We start from the raw sequence: 13,222 nt of genomic DNA on the forward strand, positions 1-13,222 counted from the left end.
TTAGGTACATAATTTGTTATTCACTTTAAGGTACATAACAAATCATGTAACTAAAAGTGAAGTTTTCAAAGAAGTTCACTATGAGCACAAGCAATTTTCAGATATGTAATGGTAGACAGCATCAAAGTAAGAAAGGAAGAATAGCAGCAACAGAGCTGTCAGGAATGATCAAGACGGTGCCAAGAAAAGAGTCTGACCGCTGCACTTGATTCCCACCCACTTTGACAAAGGCCACAACCATGTCACCGCAATGTCATTGCATGAGAACAAAAAAAATGTGTTTGATCAAGTTGGACAATTGCTGATTGAGGCCAACTTTAAACCTATCTAGCATGTTAGATCGCTACAACTAAGTTTCTGTAGTTCAAACGTGGGCTTGTTTGATTTCATTCAACAGTGTCTCTGTTAGTGATACAAGCCTTTCACCCTTGAGACAAAGTATCTGACAGGAAGAAAGGGGAGAGGACGTAAGAACATTCTACCGCGGAAATCCCCCCCCCCTCCTCCCCCTTCAGTTTCTTTATCCCGCCCCCAAACACCACCACCACCACCACCACATCATCTCCAAGCATCCCCCCCAAAATGCTCCCTTTCCCCCTTCAAGTAGTAACAAGGAGGGTTTACAAGCAGTGCCACGTGTTCCCTGCTGCCGTTAAAATAACAGCTCCTCAACATCATTTAGTTACCAGAGCAATCATCACCCTTACTTCAAACCGAGACCGCCGGTGTTGTGCCAAAAAGTGATTGTCTGCCAAAAACTGATTTCCGGTATTTGCCAAAAACTGATTGCTCGTATTTAAACTGCTATAAGTAACTTGTTGGGCTATAATATGTGAAACATATGTCAAATGCATCCCTCATGGATGACATAAAGTCATCTTGAGCCACAAACAACATTCGTGTAACAAGGTAGAAGCCGCAATCAGTTTTTGGCAGTGACTTTTATATAACCTTTATTTATCCAGTTAAAAAAAAATCTCATTAACATTAAAAATGTCTTTTGTAAGAGTAAGTTGGCCAAGAGGACAGCAGAAATGGCAGCAAATATTACAATATTTCCGTAAAAATATTTTAAGTGGGGATAAAGGACCGGATTGGTTATAATGTAAGTACAATAGCAGAGAGTTGTAAAGATACTTGAAAAACAGATATTGTTTTAATTCTCTATATAACCCCTTTGTAAACCCTGTTCACCGAAGTCTATTTACGAACATACGTAAAGATATTACACATAAAAAATACACAGAAACATTGGAAATCAGTTTTTGGCAGACAATCACTTTTTGGCACAACACCGGCTGTACGCTTTGTCTCCCTTTAACATCAGCCGCTCGACGCGCAACGAGGTAAAAGACAAAGTTGCTCCTTAATGACTCCGCGTTAAAAGACCACTGAGGTGAAAAACTGAAACACAACCTACTTTTTCTTTTGCCGGTCGTTAGGAGATCTGGCCGTGTAGAGGTGATCCTGCCACCTGGTCGCACTCTGCACTGTGTACAAGTTTTTCCGCCAGTTTTGGCTTATTGGAAGTTGCATCATCTTGGTTTTGTCGTCCACCCCCCGGCGTCTGTCACCGCCTGGCCAACAGCAGCTCCTCCTTTTTTTCTTTCTTTCGCTTTACTCCAAAATCGGCGACCATGTGGGGCACACTGACTGAACAGACCTGTCAGAGGCTCTTATTGATGCGGGTTACTGCGTCAGTTTGGCGGTGCTACCCTGTATCTGCTCACTGTAGTGCATGGCCACCTTCAGACACTCACCAATTACGCGTTTAAGTATCGATCCCGAACAGCACGTGCCTTTTCTATATATGAATACAAGCCCTTATATGGTGACTAGAAGCCAAACTTGGGTGCCATGGAAACATTGTAGATTACTACGGGAGCATTTAAACTGCTGTGACACGATGTAGGTGCCTGTCACTCCCTCCCCCTCTACATAATCCATAATTAGTGAAGCTACACGTGTTCAGCGGTGTGCTGAACGCTTTCTCTTTTGTTACACTGCAGCGGTTCCTCTCGCAGATCAGTGTGATTGTGACTCACCGCATGTGCGTGTTTTCTGACATTTTGTATGTCCGGTATGGGTTAGTGTGCTCTGATGAAGAAGCGAATTGAGCCCAATAAAGGCAGAGGTAATGAGTCCATGCGATGCCCCAGACAGGTGCGGTAGCCTATAGGCTGTGTAGTGCAGTAAGCCACTGCTGATAGAATGAAGCTTCTGGGCGTCCACAGAAAACATGATGGGTGTGTGGCGGATGATAAGACGCAGCTGAAGAATGAATGATAATACTCCGGAGGGTTTTTTTGAATGGCATGCAGATATGGGCTTTACCTTCTACCTTGCTTCTGGAGAGATCAGATTGGAGGCTCGTTAGGTTTAACGCCGAGGAGAAAGCAGGCACGCCGGCATGGTGCTGGTCAGAGGCTGGAGTGAGAGGAGGGAGGTGAGGGTTTTCCTACAGTCGGGGTGGTAAACAACATTTTGGTGAAGGTGTTCATGTTGAACGCCGTATAATAATGTCTATCTATAATGCCAATAAAGGTATGAAAGCAAATGGATCCACAAATAGATGCTTACATTTTTCTTTCTTTCAACACTATATAATCTAGAAATTAATAATATGGCAATTATGGGGATTCGGAAGTTTTTCTTTTAATGTATAACAAAATAGGATTGTGGAATAATCTCTGTGGGCTTTGACAACCTCTAAGCAACTCAGTTACCTCAGCTGGCTCTTGGGTAAAGTTAAAGATAAGTTTGAAGTTGACAATTTCATTTATCTTTATATTTCTTCCAGAAAATCAAATTGCTGAATGAGCACTATGGACATAAACCTTAAACCTATGGAAATAAACAATACACATATATACCCATAAGAATATATAAATATATGAACATCTATTGCATATCAACAATGTACTGATAATATTACAAAAAATATTCTTTTCAGTCTTGCAATATCAAGAAAAAGTAAAGTACTGGACGACCCCTCATTTCTTTATAATTTGCGTCCAAGGAAACACATTTTATTATGCATTTTTTTCCAAGTACTTTTGAGCAGTAGTTCTTCAGGTTTTCGAAGGTTTCAATAATTTTTCTTTCAATGCTGACTGCTTTGTGCCTAACCCGTTTCAGAGGAAGCCACCTAACACTGAATTATTCACAAGAGCCTGAAAAACTATTCCTGAAGACCACTTAAAGAAATTATAAGAAAACCAGCCAAAGAGACTTCAGGCTTTGTTAAAGAATAAAGGTGGTCATACAAAATCTAGTCTTTCAGCCGTGCTAGAATTATACAAACAGTTTCTACCGTATACACTGTATTTCCATGTATCTTGTAAGAAGTTTTGAAAAATTGCTGTACTTATTTCCCATTGTCCTTGCAAAATATTTTTTTAAATGGCAGTGAGTGCAAGACTTTTGCACATTACTGTACATGAAGTTATTGGTTTTCTCCATTTGTAAATTGTGATCTGATACATTTGCAGATTTGGTCTGCTCTGCTCTGGTGGCCTGTTCTGCTAAACATTCAGTTGTGTGTTTTGAGTCTATATTACATATTCTATGCATTTCTATCTTTGAGACTTTTCAGCTCTATGATCATGAGCCTTGTAAAATAGATTTTTGGAAGATATGGTTCAATCAGCAGGTGTGATGTGTGAATTAGACTTGAGGCTTGCTAACTCCTGAATTCAATTAGCCTTCATGTCTTTAGCCTAGAGATGTAAATATTTTTAAATCTATACTATGTAGATCTGTATGTAATGTGGACAAGGATAGCACAATTTTTGTCACTCACTTAATATCACCAATCTCTAAAGCCCATTTGAATAGTACTGGACACTTTGTATTTAAGTACAAACAATTTTGGACTCATTACTCAAGACGTACTTTAAACATGCATTAGAAAATATGTTTTGTCTATCGACTAAAAAGGTTCTTAGAAATAAATCTAGTAACCTGTCGATGCAAACACGTGTGAAATCACTCAAACCGAAAGAGGAGGAAAGAGAGACTTCTTGCTTTGTGCTTCTTTTTTTAGGGGCAGCATACTTTACAATAAGAGGCTATAATTCTGCAACAGGAACTTACTTAAAACTCTACAAGATGTTACAAGAGGAAACTTTTCTGTTCCATTTCTTGTCTATCACAGTTCCTCAAATTTCTTTGGTCTAATGTGCTTTTGAAGTTATTTTTTTTGCTGTAAAGAAACACGCCTTCCGTAGAAATGGTTGTTACATAGCTTAAAATAAAACCGGTTACATATGTTAAGAATGGGGAAAAAAGTTATGTCAGGACATTTAAAGCATTTCTATTGTCTGTTACTTTTAAAAAATAAACTGGAATCGTGCAGAGTGCCATTTTTCATATATATATATATATATATATATATATATATATATATATGTATGTGTGTGTGTGTGTGTGTATGTATGTATGTATGTATGTATGTATGTATGTATGTATGTATGTATGTATGTATATGTATGTATGAAGCGTTTAGAAAGTGTCGATGAGTGACAATATTTATCTGGATATTTCATGAACTGCACTAATGGGTTAATTTAATGTTGATTTTATTTATCAATTATCTAGTTATGTGATTTTGTGAATTTGCCACTGTAAACATACTGCCTAGTGCGGTTTTACGACCTCAGTACAGCCACTAAATATTCATTGATTTCTACAGTGCAGTTTTTTCAGCTGACAAATAGAATGCACAAAATAGATTTAGACTTTTTTTTTTTTGTGAGTCACTTTGAAAAGTAAGTAAAACTAAGCTGTTTTTCAACTAGTTAAAACTGAAAGTTATTTCGACTGAATGGTGCAGAAGGATGAGTCTTCTCATGACCTTTGACCCCAAAAGATAGCATCTAAGTGTTTAAGGAATGGCATGTCTGAAAGGAAACCCTGTCAAAAAGGATGTTTTCAGAAAATACAAAAATAAGTGACTTACAACTTTTTCACTGCTTCAATAATTTCAGGCAAAGTGTAACTAAAGGTGACATAAGATTAAGTAGTCAAAAATTTGAATTCATTACCATTATCAACCATTTCCTGCCTAGCATTTGTAGATGGGTAGTGACTTCTGACCTAGTGACAGTTGACAAGGCCCAGAATCCCTTGGGTTAGATAAACAAAGCCAGAGATGTATACATAGTTTAACCTCCTTGACAACACTCACACAGAATGCAAATATTCCACTAAAGTGAACTAGCAAGGAGTTGTGTTACAGAGTGGCTCAATACATAATATTGTTGACTCATGTTTGAAAAACGAACCTATAATTAGTGAGACTGACTTTAAATACATGATCGTTTATTTCAAAACATGAGGACTTGCAACACCATACATTGCTCCTTTTGAGCATATCTTTCTTTATTAGATTTATACAGTTATAAGAGCACCCTCGCAGGAAGTGTATCATTAAGTAAATGGTCCTTTTTTTTGCTGTAGGTTATGGGATTCTGTTTATAATTAAATTCATTCATCAGTTCATTAACTTTCTTCCACTTATACAATGTTGGATCATGGTAACAGCAGACCGAAGGTTACCCACCCATCCCTCTCACGATGATTATTTTCAGCACTTTCTGTGGGTGTTCTGTGAGTTTACCAGTCAATCTCTATCGAGTTTGACATGCCCCCAAAAAACAATGATAGAAGTCTTTTATCTGGGATCTGCAATGGATGCCCACAGCTACTTTGAGCTCCTTCTGGGTGTCTGAGCTTCTCACACTGTTTCTGTATGGGGTACATTGCAAAGTCACTATTTTGGTCACTACCAAAGCAACGGTAAAGTAGCTTCTAACCTTAGTGTAGCTCAAACTTTGGTCTCACTTATGGGCATGGCAAAGTTTGGAGATTCACCTGAATTCTTATTAGGGATGGACCAATCTGATATAGAGTATCTGTCCGATCCTGACCTAAATTACTGGATCGGATATTGGGGATATTGCTTTCACACTGAAAGCACCTGGAGCCTCGCTACGTGCTGCCAAACCAGCGTTACATCTCCATGCAAGCTATCCCAGAGAAGTAAAGCAAGTGTTTAAGTTCATCTCTGAATGTTTTTAAAGCATTCTGATGTTAATCTTAACAACCGATATATGGAGCTCGGAGGTCTGTGCGTTGTTGTTGCTAAGTCTGACCATACAATGGATAGACTCAAGTTATACTTTGAAAAAAAATGTGCTGCAGGCTAAACAGTTTTGTGGTTCAGGAAAAAAAAAACTATGAAAAACACTTTTTTTTCATACTTGTGTTAAGTTTTGTATAGAAATTACACAAAATTCAGTCTCAGGTTAAATGTGATAGAAACAGCTTACACTGACATCCATCTTGATAAAAGATGAGTGTCATGAAGCTGTTTTCTCATTTATTTGCACTGCTTTCCACTCTGGATGTCTATTTATGTTAAGCTTTAAGTATAAAAGGGTCCAGTCTACAACTTGTTTTTTTGAACTTGTTGAATATAAACATTTTGTGCTGATATTGCACTTCTTTTTTCAGAACCAAAGAGTTTTCGAAATCAGTATAAAATTGCATTTTAAATTACTTTTTAAATACTAAGATTTAAAGTTCTCCTAAAGGTTTAAATAAAAAGATCAGTATTGCTGCAAAATATTTTGGGTGCAGTGTATTTTTGCATACAAGTGTAATAGCATAGCTATTACACTTGTGTTTTGTCTCTTTAAGCTTGAGTAAACAAAATGCAGCGAGATATTAAAAAAAAAAAAAAAACAAAAAACATTTTTATTGATTATAAAATAGACTATATCGGATTCATATCGGTATTGGCAGATATCCAATTTCATGATATCGGTATCAGTGTCGGACATAAAAAAAAAGTGGTATTGTGCCATTTCTAATTCTTATTTGTGCAAATTAGCCTCTATGTCATAAATTCCTCTTATGTTTACATCCTAAGACAGAGGGATGTTTTATAGCCCATTTCTCATATCTCAACCTAGTGTGGCAGCAGAATTTTTTTGTTATTGTGTGATGTTTCTTCAGCCTTACACTAAACTCCACTAGCATATGCCTTAGCTCCATCTCCTTACCCAATACATTCAGTCAAGCCAATAAGTGGTTTAACAGCCTTTTCGGTTAGTTTCATCCCCCTTCGAAGTTTGATTTCCAGGTACTGCTTTAGCTTGTTTAGTGCATTGTTAGCAATAGCCAGATTTTTCCAGAAGATGATGCACTTGAGATGAGTACTCCTTTCTGGTAGCAGGGTGCTGTAATAATTCCCACGATTCACCAACCTCTCCAGTGGACCTCTGGAGACTCTGATTTGGATAAGCAAATTTAGATAAATAGACAGTATTAAAAAGAAAGGATCTTATGTATGATAACCACCTTAATTCTTCAACACAGTCTGAGCTGTCTTAGGCACCTTTCTTGTAAATTCTTTAAACAAATAATCCGCATGCTGACTTAATGCAGAGCGACAAACATACAAAAAAATGTGTGGTCAAAATATTAGGACTTCCTCGTTTTTTGGACACACTACCGATAAAAATGATTTAAGTATTCATGTTTATACATGCATAAATACATTAAAGCAAAGCGTCACAGTAAGTCTTTAGGTACTTTAACCAATCCAGTGATTGACTCCCCAAAACAAACAAAATTCATTATTTTATTTAATCACAAGAAAGTGGAAACAAAAGCAATAAAGGACTGTAGGATCTAAAATGCATGAACATAACTATTATGCATAATGAGTTATAAGAGGTTTAAACAAGAAGCTAATCTGATTTTTAAATATAGTACCAGTGGTCGGCTACTTGTGATCTGCAAACAAGAAGGACAACTAGTGAGGAACCTCAGGATTTACAAAGAGTTTCACAATGCAACACGAGCACTGGAGCACTGGAGTTGGACGAAGGGTATAAGACTACAGTTCACTGCGTCTTATGTCTCGTTCAGCCTTCGATACAAGTCAGCCTGCGATATAAATCTAATGATTAGCAGTTATCTGTTGACTTTTCGCTCTCACCAGATTAGTGTACATGTGATGAGCTGCAAGTTGTGGCTTTTTGGATAATTGCACACAAGCATTAGTTGAATCCCAGCATGCCTTTTCTCTGTATAACTAGTCTTCTTAGTAACATGGGAAAAGCAACAACAAAAGTAAACACTTCAAGTAAAAACTTGAAGTGAAGTAGCTAACAGTATGTTTGATACACTGCCCTCAACTGGCAGTAGCCTAAAACAACACAAGCACGATGCCCAGACGTTTGTACTGGGGTTACTTTCAGTATTCTTCCTGCATACAAACACACATTACATGGCTGTGCAGAGAAAACCCTTGAAACTGAACTACAGTTTGGATCAAATTCATTTTAATTTTTTAAAAACACAAACGATATTAGTAACATGGATTTCTGGTGATATATTTTAGGTATTTGTGAGCTGCTGGAAATCCAGAAAACAACCTCATAGCACATAAAATTTCTCTACTTTGTTATGCACCCATTATTATGGTAATGTCCAGGTGGAAGAATCTTAAGAGAAGTTCGACTCAACACATGACAAAGTAATTTAGACTTGGTCATTTATGATCTGAGGAAAAAAAATCCAATAATACACAACTGTGAGAGGCTGCAGTGTATGAGCCTTTGTTTTCAGAGTGACTGCAGTAATAGGTTCAGCTAAACATTAATTTAACAGGAATTTCAGCCTATTCCTCTCTACAGAAGAGCTTTTGGGATACCAGTGGGTTTTATCACGTGCTATTTATTTCAAGTACACAACATTCCATTGAAAGACGGTTCATGCATATATTACTTCGAGGCTGGACTATTTTAATTTATTATTTTCATGTTCTTCTAGAAACTTTGTGAAAAAACTTCAGTTGTTCCAAAATGTGACAGTACTGTCAGGGATTAGAACGAGACAGCATATTTCTCCCATATTGGCGTTTGTTCATTGCTAGCTGTTAAATCCAAAATCAAATTTAAAATCCTTCTCCTCTCATACAAAGCTCTCTATCAGAGTGCTGGTTTACTTGTTGTTCCTAGAGTAGTTAAAAGTAGAATGGGAGGCAGAGCCTTCAGCTTTCAGACCCCTCTTCTGTGGAACCAGCTCCCAGTTTTGATTCAAGAGACAGAAACCCACTCTACTTTTAGGATTAAGCTTAAAACCTTCCTCTCTGATAAAGCTTCAAGTGACCCTGAATCATCCCTTAGTTACACTGCAATAGGACAAGTCTGCTGCGTTTTTCTTCTTCACTCAGCCTTTTTGATGATGATGATGATGATGATGATGAAGATAATCTTTTATTTTGGACATATAAAACAAACAACCAATATATACATAGATAGCTGCATATGTATACACACATACACAGATATATGCTCAAACAAAATAAACCAAATCTCAATGACATGAAATAACTCAATCATGAAGTCCGAAATGGTTTAGTTCTGATGGGTGAGTACTGTGTGTTAAGGACCGAAACATTGTTACCTCCTAAATATGATGTCAGGTCCTCTAACAAAGGTGGTGGGATTACTGACTGTTCGGCTGCACTGTCTAGCCACACTGCTAGAAGGTGTTAACCTCTTACAAACTACTACTATTACTACTGTTTGTAAGAGAAGGAAATCACGGTTTATGAAGAGCTAGCGGGAGAGCTGGGATCTTGTAAAATTTATTCTAACATGCCAAGTGAAAGGAATGACGTTTCCCATTCAGGTTTGTAAGAGGTTAACACCTTCAAGCAGTGTGGCTAGACAGTGCAGCCGAACAGTCAGTAATCCGAAAGCAATTATAGATGAGAGGGATTGTGATTTAAATGACTGTACTGATAATGTGTCTGCAGAAAATGGTAGAAAGATGAGTAAAACAGGAGTGTAGCAATCAGTTTTGTTAGTCTGAATCTCTCATCCTGAAGCCCCTGGTCTATGATATTCCCTCCAGTGACATTCTTTTATGTTTTGATTTTTCTGTTTCTGTGTTTGACTTCAAAAACAGTTCCCCAGTTGACAGGGAAAATCTTACCCCTATTGTTCCATGAAGATTACTCGTACACCTAAAACTGGAGTTATCAAATCTGACACTGAGTCTGCTATGTTGAAATGAAGCCATTCTTCCCAGTATTTTTGCAAAGTCGTTTCACTTAGTGTGTCTGCATGCTGACGCCCTCAGCATCATTATATCAGTGTAATGCCCTGGTGGCAAGGGTTATTTGTCAGGTAGAATGTGTAACACTCTGTGTAATTAATGTTACAGTTATGGATTTAAAGAGAACTAAAGAAGGAACTAAAGACAGAGAGAAACAAGCAATTTAAAAGTACAAGGAAAGTAAAAGTAACATCATAAACAGGAAGCTAAGGAGCTTTAACATGCTTTAAAACCAAAAAGAAGTCACAAACCCACAATAGGCAAAATGAATCTAATGATCTTCATAATTTTGGCTCAGAACTAAAGGTAGAGAAACAAAGTGGCAAAGGGGCTTGTACCAGGGATCAGGAAAACAATCATGCATATGAAGTTTGGATTGACAGACTTTCCAAGTATCCTCATGTTGTATTTAATGATAAATCATTCTGTATGAATAAACCTTAACACTAGTTAACAACTTTACATTCCTATTTCATTATATATCTCATTAGGTTAGATGGGGCAGTTAATTCTCCAAACAAAGCTAACAAAGCTGGACTTGCAGCAGTGATATTGCTCGCTGGGAAACAGATCACTTGTTAAGAACTCATTTCAGGCACTCCTAAACTGGCAAATGTTTACAATGCTGACATGTGAGAATCACCCTTCAACACTTTCCTTAAAGATGTAAAGCACGGGTGCTTGTGGGGAGAATTTGCATATGCATACCTGTACAATGCAAAACAGGTTTTATTGCATGGGGCCTGAAACAGAAGGAGAACCTAATTCTAAGATGTTTCCAACAACATGAAAAGTACTAACAGAGCTAAAAACTAGTACTTTTTGTTCCTTTTAAAACCTTTAACAACTGTTACTTTCGTGGTAAATGGTAAAAACAGTTTAAATGCACGTTGCAGTCAAGTCTTATGGCAGTTGAAATTGGCAGCAATTGCAATGTATAAACTTGTGACTCTTGTTTGACTGGTTTATTTATACCTAGACACTTTCTCTGATCCATAATGACTAAAATGATTTTTTGTGCAACATTTGCTTTAATTATACTTTCTGCTGAGTGTTTCTTGCTACACTTGGTGTTGGCTCTCACTGTAGTACTGTAGCTTAATCCATGTAGGTTGTTTTAATTATAAATCTTTAGATAGTGACTTATTTCATAGTGTAATCATCACGTTTTATCCAAAACAAAATTTCTGATTTCCGAAATTGATTTCGGGAAATTTTTGAAATTTGTGTGTCGTATGCTTAAAGATTTTTGAAATCTTCTGAAACTACAAATGTGAAAAAAAAAAACCCCAACTGGGTACCCAGAAATCTGGTGAATAATATTTCTGGCAGTCTAAGCACAAATACCTTGGTGTGAAGCTGTTCATTAGAACAAATGGTTAATCTGATAAAACTAATCTGACAAAAGGATGCACTACAGGGGTCTTTAAAAAATTACTTATGCTTTGGCTAATTTACTCATATGAACAAATGGATGTTTTTCATTGCACTGTCTCAAGCGCAAGGATGAGGCTTTTCAAAGATGCCTTAAAAAGGAGAGCTCAAACCCCAGCCTGCATAGACCAGCATTAACTAAAAAAGACACAAAGATGAACAGCAGGAAACAACACTGGAGCTGCACCTACCAGACGTCTGAGGGGGCCTATGGATGAGCTTAAAATTAAGAAAACCCTTCTCTGTGAGAAATTAAAGGAAAATGAGGCTGAATGGGAAACCTTGCTTCAGGTTAGCTGATTGTGTCACTCCATCATAATGTCATTTTTGGTCTTAACATCTTTTTTAGACTGAGTTTAACAAAATAATTTGTAGTCTTTCCACCCAGGAGCTTGCACCCAATGCCAAACATCAGGAACAAACCCTAGAAACAAGTTTTCGTGAGGAAAAACTGGAAAATCAGAGAGGCAGAAGAGGAGGAAATGAACAAAGAAAGAAAGGACAAAAGAAAGCAGAAAGGAAAAGGACGAAAAACCAAGAACAGAAGAAGAAAGTGAAGAAAACTTTGAGAGTGAGAGAAAGATGTGATGAGAACATAGAAGATCAAAATAACAGCTGAGAAGAAACGAGAAAAGGTGGCAGACGCAAAGCAGCAAGAAAGAAGAAAAGAGATTAGCTCGAGCAGAGGATCTAAACCCCAACCTCTACCCTCTCTCCTACTTCCAGTCTTACCTGTGCTCTCACTTTCCCTACTACTATTTACCCTTGTTTTGCAAACATGTACAGTGCACCAATTTCGGATGAAATTTATTGAACTATCATGTATTCATTTTAAAATAAACAGCGGTGCTCCAGTTTTAGTCTTTGCCTACATCATTTTTCATCAATAACAAAAGGAGGAGGGGGCTCCAAAAGAAGAAAAGCAGGTTACATAATGTTTCCCCCAGTCCCCCTTTGGCTCTGTCTTTTTGTCTGTGTAGTATCATCTTCGAGATAGTCACTTACTAGTTGTGTATATTCTTAAACAATTTGGAAATACAAATTGTTAGTGCAGAGATTTCATTTCTTTTTTCCTCTGGAGTGAGGGCAGAATTCACTTTAATCTTTCAGTTTGTTGGCTTAATACCAATCATTTATACGTTTTGTTTTTGTTTTTCATTGTCCTGCAGATATATTTGAGCTTAGTTTTAAAAACTTTCAGAAGAAAAGTGTAGCACATAGAATATTTATACAGATTTCTTTATTCTGAATTATGTTTTAAATGAGTAAAAAGACAATTTGTCAGAAACAAGAAATCCATTTCACACCGTGCCTCCTTACTGGGATCCTGAAAATAATTGTTAGCAACATTATTTCTTGGTCTTGAACAAGAAAACAGTTGCCAAACCAGAAATAATCCACTAAGTAATCTGCAGGCAAAGAATACAGATTCATATAATGCATGATAAGAGTATCAGCGATGTGAGAAATAAACATTACAAAAATTCCTTAGCTTATTATCCAGGTAAAACATTTATTTTAAGTCAGTGACTTATTTTAAAGAGTGTGAGGAAATGTCTTAATTGCAACTAAAGTACTGGTACACGTAGATTTTATTTGAGTTATTAAATTTTGTATTTTCTAATGAGCTTTTATTCATATTTCATTTTGA

At 37.0% G+C, this 13,222-nt stretch overlaps 1 protein-coding gene across 2 annotated transcripts in view; it reads right to left on the minus strand.

Annotated features, from left to right (window-relative positions):
* The window catches only part of slc6a9 (solute carrier family 6 member 9), a 98,581-nt gene extending 96,226 nt beyond the window's left edge, over positions 1 to 2,355 (minus strand). The window contains exon 1 of one of the 2 annotated variants that reach the window (XM_085390308.1): positions 2,335 to 2,355. The gene's annotated coding sequence lies outside the window, so the exon portion shown is untranslated. Of the gene's footprint in view, positions 1 to 1,420; positions 1,692 to 2,334 lie in introns of those variants that run through there. The other variant, XM_085390306.1, reaches the window with a different exon arrangement.
* Positions 2,356 to 13,222: the final 10,867 nt, after the last annotated feature.

The sequence above is a fragment of the Rhamphochromis longiceps genome, linkage group LG18 (genome assembly GCF_057381845.1).
Source record: "Rhamphochromis longiceps isolate RC_006_pf linkage group LG18, R_longiceps_female_GT1.1, whole genome shotgun sequence".
Classification (NCBI taxonomy): Eukaryota; Metazoa; Chordata; class Actinopteri; order Cichliformes; family Cichlidae; genus Rhamphochromis; species Rhamphochromis longiceps.